The 6,901-nt window shown below is 36.3% G+C and overlaps 1 non-coding gene across 1 annotated transcript; it reads left to right on the plus strand.

Annotated features, from left to right (window-relative positions):
- The first annotated feature begins 5,970 nt into the window (after positions 1 to 5,970).
- Positions 5,971 to 6,077, plus strand: LOC114903307. The gene has a single exon (XR_003795694.1). It is a non-coding gene; the product is annotated as a U6 spliceosomal RNA (small nuclear RNA).
- Positions 6,078 to 6,901: the final 824 nt, after the last annotated feature.

Consider the following 6,901-nt stretch of genomic DNA (forward strand, 5'->3'; position numbering starts at 1 on the left):
CTTACCGACCGCCTTGACCTCGGGCTGCCGGGAAATCTGAGCACAGTCACAGTTCCACATGCTGACACAGGATGCAGTTTGATTGAACAACAGGGCACGGTGGAAAGCTTTTTCTATTGAAAGGTAACATTTTGAATTAGTCATTTAACATTTAGACTCGATACATAAATCTAGATGGTATGAATCCAGGTGAAATAGTCCTCTAGGAATTTAGTGAGAATATGAAGGATAAACAGCCACATCATAAAACAGGATAGTTCTTTCTAGTCAAAACTACAGTGTAATTCTCATACTGAGATATACCCCTGTGTTGTCATCTCTAGCAGCTACTTGGAAGTTGTTTTCTAGCCCATATTCCATGTTTTAGAGGATCTCACGGTTAATTTAGTATAACAGTCTAGATAAAGGGGTGTGAACACACACAGCTTAAGCTGGATTTACTAGCTTGGCGACACTGGATACTTGGCTTAATCTATTGGAATCTCAGTTTCTATGTTTGACACATAGCAAGCACTCAATAAATGTTAGCTACTATGATAATGTGACTCTCAAGAAATTATATTTTAGATCATGGTATTCAACACTTTTAGTTTTCAGCTGTAACTCTTCATATTATGTCAGAGTGCTAATCTTCTTAGGTTGGGAAGTGCTTCATGTCAAGCACCTGTGTTTTGTGTATCCCTTTGTGTCCAGCTCTTAATACAGTACCTGGCAGTTAGAATGGGATTGACAGATGGCTGAATGAATGATTGGATGAATGAAGGAAATATAAGTTGTTTTTATACTGAGACATTTATTTTTCAGTTGGGTGATGGTTACGTTTTTGAAAGATTCAGCAGAATTTCAGAGGAAAGGAAGCTTTTAGACACTTTCAGAAAATAAACTTGGCTCAAAATCTTCTAAAAACCTCAAATGAACCTCTCAACACATCAGTAACTGTGATCTCCTTTAATCCAAAACACTCTTTGAATTCTTAAACACATTAATTTCCAAAGTTTCTTGGAATGCTGATCTGGTGTGTGACCATTTAGCTTTCAGATTTATCCAGTGTTTTGAGTCAAATCCCTATATTTTTCCATCGTGAGGTAGCATAAATTTGTTACTTGGATAACACTTAAAGAATAGGAAACTTATGAAAATGTCATTCTAGGCTACTCCAAATTTTTGTGGTTGAAAATATGTATTTTGTTTCCTCCTAGTATTTGCTATTATTACTATCTTGTTGCCCTAAACAGTAATTCTATATTTAACTCTATTAAAAAATTTTGAAGCCAGTGGTTCCCAACTTAGGATCAGATTTTATTCTAAATTCTGTTTTATGTTGATTTCTTAGAAAACAGAGCAGATATTTCTAAAGAAATTATGTTTTATAATGGATATTGAGTCTCTACTCATGAAAAAAATCTTTTGGTTATTAATTAGATGGGACAGGATATCATAGTGTTTGAGAGTATGGGCAGTGGGCTCAGACTACTGATGTTGTCCTGGCTCTGAGAGCACTAGGCGCTTCACCTTAGACAAAGCAATGATCTGTAATTATGCTTAATAAATGGTATTATTTTTTAACATAAACTTTTAAGTACCACATACATACATAAAATTACATAAATCCTAAGTGTATATACCTTGATGAATTTTTAGAAATACATGCATGTAACCAGTAATCAGGTAAAGAAATATAATATTAACAACCCTCCAGAAGCTCACTTATATCCTTTTTCAGGATTAGCCCCTTCATTTTCTCTTCGTTTGTGAAATTCATATAAATGGAATCACTAAATATGTACTCTGTTTTAGCTGGAGTTTTTAGATCAATGTGATGTTTGTCCATTTTGTTATGTGTAGTTGTAGTTTGTTTGATTTCATTATTGTATATAATTCCGTGTATTCATACACCAGAAATTACTATTTATTGTACTGTGATGAGCTGTTGGGTTGTTTCCAATTTTTTTTTTCAGATGTCTAAGAAAGTCGAGCACCCTTTCATATGCTTATTGGACATTTGAATATTTTCTTTTTGATGAGTGCATTCATTTCTTTGGCCCATGTTTCCTTTGCAGTGTTGCCTTTTTCTTATTGCTATGTAGGGCTACATTATAAGTTCTGGATATAAGTCCTTTGATATATACATTGCAATTACCTTTTCCTATTAAGCTGTTTGCATTTAGACTCTTTACAATGTCTTTTGCAACCAAAGTACTAAATTTTAAAATAGGTCAATTTATCAGTTGTTATATATATACATATATGTGTATATATATGCATATATATATTAATTTAAACCTAAAATCCCTTTGGAATTGATTTGTGATAGTCAAAATTTGTTTCTTCCCCCATAAGGATATCCATATGATTTAGCACAATTTACTGAAAAAAATTTATTTTTCTCTCACTGCACTATGGTGTTGCTGTTGTCATAAATCAAGGAAGCATCAATTAGGATTCAATCAGAGAAGCAGAACCACTAGAAGATATACATATACATAAAGATGTATTATATAGATTTTCCCTTATGCAATTTTGAAGGCTGGTTGAACAGTTACATGAGGCTACTGCTTCTGTTTCTGATCCTGAGCAGGCACTCAGGAAACACGGACATGTAGTGGGGAAAGTCACATGAACTTGGATCCTGTGAGGATGAGCTGAAACCCATGCCAGTCTCCCTCTACCTCCACATCCTCAGCTACAGAGATGGGTGATCTGCAGAAGTGAATGCCTTTCATATGGAGCTAACATGCCCTTGGCCCAGGTGTCAGGAAAGCTGAAGGAGGGAGTGGGGGGAGCTGCAGGCCCAGCTGCTGCCCCACACTGAGTGTGCTGCCACTTAGGCGACAGTGGGTGAGGTGCAACAGCACCTGTACTTTGTGCTGACCTTATGAAAAAATAATGTGCCTGCTGCTTCACCACCAGGTTCCAGATCTCTTGCAAAATGCCTCTGTGGCCCACTCAACTTGGAAATATGCAGGAAGGGAAATTCTGGTAAACAGCTCCAGTTTAGCTATGTTGACACAATACAAGTTCACCACTTCTGTGTGTGGGCCTTTCTGAGCTCTGTTATGCTCCAGTGGCTTGTCTATTCTTGCAACAAACCACACTTTATTAACTGATGTAGTTTATAATAGGGCTTTATATTTGATAAGGTAACTCCTCCAGATTTTTTTCTTCTTCAGTTTGCCTTAAATAGGTTTAATCTTTTGCATTTACATGTAAATTTTAGCACCAACCTGTCAATTTCCATTAAAAAAAGAAAAAAAACAAACTGTTGGGATTTGATTGGGAGTGCATTGAATCTATATTTCAATTGGTGCATAATTGATACATTTACATTGTTGGAACTTTCAATTCACAGACATGAAATAGCCTTCCATTTATTTAGGTCATCTTTAATATCTTTCATGTTTCTACATTTTCAGTATAAAATTTTGGCACATATTTCATTAGATGTATGGTATTTTTTTTTTTTTTTTTTTTTTTTTTTGCGGTCGCTGGCCTATCACCTCTGCGACCCCGCCCGCTGCGGAGCACAGGCTCCGGAAACGCAGGCTCATCGGCCACGGCTCACGGGCCCAGCCGCTCTGCGGCATGGGATCTTCCCGGACCGGGGCACGAACCCGTGTCCCCTGCATCAGCAGGCGGACTCTCAACCACTGCGCCACCAGGGAAGCCCAGATGTATGTTTTTTGATGCCATTCTAAAATATACCTTTTAAAATAATTCATTTTCTACTTTTTATTTTAGCTGTGTATAAATACAATTCATTTTAGTTTGTGTCAAATTCAGATATATTGCTCAGCTTACTTTTAAATTATTATCATTTTCTGAAGACTTGAAGTTTCTACTCAGAAAAGCATGTAGAAATAGATAATAATTGTAGATTTATTTCTCCCTTTTCATCCATATAACTTATTATTTCCTTGTCTTGCCTTTTTACACTAGCTAGGGCCTCAGCTGAACAGAAATGGTTATAACAGATTTTACATGATTGATCTTAATCTTGAAAGGAAGCTTTCAATACTTCAGCATATTAAGTATTGCTTACTGTAAGATTTTGTAGATACTCTATCAGATGAAGAATCTCCCTTCTATTCTGTGTTGAGAAAAATTGTATTAAAAACTGTAACTTTTTAAAATTGTACTTTATAAAATTTCTATGAGAAAAATTAGTTAGAGATTGCTAAAGGAGATGTCTGGAAAGCCTTTCCCCTCTCATTGTAATAATTTCCAGCAAATAAATAACTTTCCTCTATTTTCAGAACATCACTTCCTCCTCTGCCACACCCGGTTCTTTTCTTAATATAAACCTATAATGGCAACAGTTTTTGTTCTTTTTCACACATCAATTTATTATTAAGAATTGAGTTGAAATAATGGAGTAGGATTTTATTAAAAGAGATAGGTAAAAGTACGGATACTATAGGTATGATAATTCTTATAGCCACTGTTTGCATTTGATCCAATGAAAATGGAGCCCTCAGGGGAAAAGGCTAGTTTTAAAGATAAAACTGGTTCATTTGAGAGAGAGAGAGAGAGTATATATTATAGTGGTTAAAAGCTTGGGCTCTGGAGCCAAACTTCTTGAGTTTAAATTCCAGCTTTGCCATTTAGAGACTATATTATCTTGAAATTTTGATTTTCGGTTAATTTCAGATTTCTCATTTGAGAAATGGGCTAACATAATTCCTAGTTTATGAGATTGTGGTAAAAGAGTTTGTATATGAAGTACAAATAACAATGTTTGGCACATAAGCACCACCCAGGCAATTGTTCTCTATCCCCCTCCCCCTCCCCTCCCCCTCCTCCCAACAGTAATATCACCACATGCTTTCCAGCAAACAGCTGGCCAATTCTTCACTGATATGAACTGTGAAGAATTGAAACAGTGAGCAGGGTGGTATAAACTGAATATTATGCAAGATACAATTTTTAGTGAAAAGCAGCATTCACTGTTATATAACTATAGTTGGGACCACTCAGATGGGTCTTCATATTTTTGTTCTCTAATTATAGGTTAACTTGATCCATGACATCCTTATTTCAAATAATGTTCCTTTTCTGCTGTTTATTTGCTAACTTGTAGCCATATATTGTTTGTTTCAACCCATATGAGCAAAATGAATCTATTTAATCACCACCATTGCAGTGTCTGTGCATATACTTATTATGCAGAAGAGATGGCAAACTTTCTACTAAAGATTCATGCTTTTCTTCCATCGTGTAGATTTTTTTGCTGAGAACTGGCTGTCAGGTCAGGAACTTGACCCTCAGCCCTCCTTACCTTAATTCTAGCTGGGAACATATGACTAATTGCCGTCTGTGGAATGTGAGTAAAAGTGATGTGTGGGTAAGAAGCAGATGTGTCTTCTCTGCATCTCTTTACTCATCCATTGGCTGAAGAGGAGGATGCAGCCACGAGATGAAAGGAGGTTTGATACCAGAAAGATCATGATGAAGGCATCTTAACTAGGAAAATTCACAGGGGGATGGTGACATGAGCAAGAAATATACTTGTTTTGCTAAGCCTTTGAGGTTTCAGTGTTTATCACTTGTAGCACCTAGCATTGTTTTAACGAATATATTATTCTCCTCTTTCAGTTGTTCAGGACATGATTCAGTTCCCTGAGGAACTGAAAATGAGAGGAATATGTTTGCGATAACATATAAGAGGTATAAGGAAGAGACATTTGAGTCCCCTTTGATTTAGATTTCTCCATTTATCTGAGATTTAGTCAAATACCCATTTAAATAAAGAGTCTCTGATCATAATCTTTACAGTTATATTTTACAACTGATTTTAAAGATGAGAACTCTGTTTGCAAACTTCTGTAAAATGATGGAAAAAAAATCATTCACCATTTTTTGTTGTTGTTGACCGTTTTTGTTTATATAATTTAATCTAGAAGATGTCTAGAGAGAGATGAGACTATAAGGGGCATGGGAAAATAACCAAAGATTATTTAAATGCCTTCTCAGGTGCTCGCTTCGGCAGCACATATACTAAAATTGGAACGATACAGAGAAGATTAGCATGGCCCCTGTGCAAGGATGACATGCAAATTCGTGACGCGTTCCATATTTTTTGAAGTAAGTCAGAAAGAGAAAAACAAATGCCGTATGCTAATACATATATATGGAATCTAAGGAAAAAAAAACTAGGGGTCAGATGGGAATAAAGACACAGACCTACTAGAGCATGGACTTGAGGATATGGGGAGGGGGAAGGGTAAGCTGGGACGAAGTGAGAGAGTGGCATGGACATATATACACTACCAAACGTAAAATACATAGCTAGTGGGAAGCAGCCACATAGCACAGGGAGATCAGCTAGGTGGTTTGTGACCACCTAGAGGGGTGGGATAGGGAGGGTGGGAGGGAGGGAGACGCAAGAGGGAAGAGATATGGGAACATATGTATATGTATAACTGATTCATTTTGTTATAAAGCAGAAACTAACACACCATTGTAAAGCAATTATACTCCAATAAAGATGTTAAAAAAAAAAAAAGCCTTCTCAGGGTTTGGGTTGTTATCTAGAAGGCATCTTGTTTCATTGAGTCCAGTTATGACTTTGAGTGGGTAAGTAGCTGGTGCAGAGGACCTAGACAGTTAGGGATTTGAAGTTCATGGGAGAAACATGGAAGAGGGAGAAACAGCTGCTATATGGGTGTTGTGAGGAGGGTAGTAAAAAAAGAAAAACTGGTTAGCCTGGCCATGATGGAAATTTGAAACACAGAAATGCCCAATACAGAAGTTTAAGGTTATTTGTAATGAGTTGTGCAATATAGACCCCTCCTTTAGCTTGCCTGAGAAATAATTCAGTTCATTCTACACTGCTGGTTAATGCTTTTATGATTCTTTAAAAAAAAAAATGCATTCTATTTTTGATTTGATTTATTTCTAAAAT

This window comes from Monodon monoceros, unplaced genomic scaffold, assembly GCF_005190385.1.
Source record: "Monodon monoceros isolate NGI ecotype Baffin Bay Population unplaced genomic scaffold, NGI_Narwhal_1 Super_Scaffold_20, whole genome shotgun sequence".
NCBI lineage: Eukaryota > Metazoa > Chordata > Mammalia > Artiodactyla > Monodontidae > Monodon > Monodon monoceros.